Source organism: Pinus tabuliformis, chromosome 5_1, assembly GCF_031772625.1.
Source record: "Pinus tabuliformis cultivar Carrire ecotype Pingquan chromosome 5_1, CPIR1, whole genome shotgun sequence".
Classification (NCBI taxonomy): domain Eukaryota; kingdom Viridiplantae; phylum Streptophyta; class Pinopsida; order Pinales; family Pinaceae; genus Pinus; species Pinus tabuliformis.
Genome location: NC_142305.1, coordinates 457,994,269 through 457,996,742, shown reverse-complemented (window position 1 = coordinate 457,996,742; position 2,474 = coordinate 457,994,269).

Sequence of the window (2,474 nt, the reverse complement as noted above, 5' to 3'; positions counted from 1 at the left end):
AGTTTTTAAACTAGGAAGTAGTTTAAGATCAACAAGTACCTTCATTCTTTTCTCATGGATATGACCCAATCATTGATGCCATAAGTGAGTGAATTCTCCTGCATTCTCTGATGCGACTGCAGCATGATCAATTTATGTTCTCCCTTCAAGCTTATACAGGTTCCCGACTCTATTAGCTTTCATGACAATCAAGATACCTCTTGATATCTTCGAAACTCCACCTTGAACTGAACCCTTATATCCATTAGAATCCAAAACTCCCAAAGATATCAATTATTTCTAAGGTCAGGCACATGTTTGACATTTTTCAGTGTTCTAACAGTCCCGTCATACATATTAATTCTGATACTCCCTATCCCAAGAGTTTTACATGTAACATCATTACCTATGCAAACTACCTCTTCATCAATAGATTGATACGTAGAATACCAATTCCTATGTAGACACATTTAATGCGATGCACCATAATCAATTAACCAGTCATAATGGTACTGTGAGACAATAGACGTAGATAATACCTCATCAACCATACTTGAATCCTTCTCGGCTATGTTAGCCTCCTTTGTAGAGTCCTCCTCCTTAGATGCTTCTTTACGTTTCCAACAATATTTCTTGAGGTGTCCTAATTTGTTGCAAATCCAACACTTCAATTTGTTCTTTTTTCCCTTCGACTTGGATCTAGCTGTGCCCTTCGAATGTTGTCCCCTTTCAGTAGTTCTGCCTCTGGTCATCATAACTTCCGATGTTGAAGTTTCCAGAGAAGATATCTTTCGAGTCTCCTCAGAAATCATAGCTCCAACAATATCATCAAAGCTAATAGCCTCATTAGAGCTAAAACTAATTGAGGTTATGAAATGATCCCTAGATTCAAGGAGAGAACTTAATAGTATAACCACCTTACCTTCATTCGAAATTTTGTCACCCGTTCTTTCTAATTTACAAATAAGAGTATTAAAAGTGTTTAAGTGTTCTAATATTGTCATACCTTCCTTCATACACAAGGTAAACAGTTGACACTTCAAGAGGATTACGTTCGTCAAGGATTTCGTCATGTAGAGGCTCTCTAGCTTTGTCCAGAGTCCTATTGTTGTTGTTTCAGACACAATGTTGAATAATACATCGTCGGCCAAGCACAAACGAATAGCACTGAGAGCTCGAATTTCCATTTCCTCCCAGTCGTCATCATCCATACTCGCGGATTTCTTTGCCTTTCCTGTGAGTGCCTTCATAACACCCTACACACATAGTATATCCCGCTTCTTGACCTTCCATAACATGAAGTTATTGCTCTCGCCAAATTTCTCGATCTCAAATTTCAAACTCTGTGTCTTCGCCATCACTGCCAAAAATATTTAGAACCTCTACCGCGCGTCGTGTAAACCCCTTAGACAGCCTCCAACCCATCTGATACAGCTTCTTGTAATCCTTACAACCACATAGCGGAAAATGTATAAAATACCAGTAAGAAAAATAATGAAAAAATAGACAAAATTATAAACACATTGATTTATGTGGTAAAAACCTCCTTCACCTCATGAGGGAAACATCCACGAAGCAATGGTATTGGTTCTCTTATTATTCAAAATATGGAGATTACAATAAGCACACTCATTCCTCTCAACTCTCTCAAGTCATCAGCCTCTATGGGCACACATGGATTTATAGAATTTAAACAAACAAAACTGAATTCATTAAATTCATTCATATCCATATTCTAACGAAGGTTGTCTTGTTACGACCGCAAGCTAAATAATAGGATCTCAATCCAATTGAAGAGTAATTCGTTGTCATCTAATTTCAACATATTTTGCTTAGATGATAAGAAATTTTTTTATTTCCTTGAAATCGCACGAGAACCCATCATCCTCTCAATAGGTCCACCTATAAAAAAAATTCGTTAACTTAGTTATTAATCCTTACTTTCTCGCAATGTCAATTAATTTCAATAAAGAGAGTAAAATCATAAAATCTCTTACAAATAATGTATCAATTAAACACATTCAACCCTTATAATAAGACATTGTGTATGGTTTAAATTTGAGAAAAAAATATAAAAAACAATTCAATATATTGCGCTAATAATAACAATTTTAATAATAAAAAATTAACCACACATCTACAAATAGCATATATTATTAAACACATTCAATGGTCGGAATAACACATCGTATATGGCTTAAATTCATTGAAATTTCTTGAAAAGATTTCAAAGTTTTGCACTAATAATGACAATTTTAATAATAAAAAATTAACCACACATCTACAAATAGCATATATTATTAAACACATTCAATGGTCGGAATAACACGTTGTATATGGCTTAAATTCATTGAAGTTTCTTAAAAAGATTTCAAAGTTTTGGACGACTTTAAAAACCTAAACACCAAAATTTGAACAATAAATTGAAAATAAAAACCTCTCGAAAATTAGTCTGTGTGGTTGAATAAAGCCTCTTCCAATCATTGAGAATCATC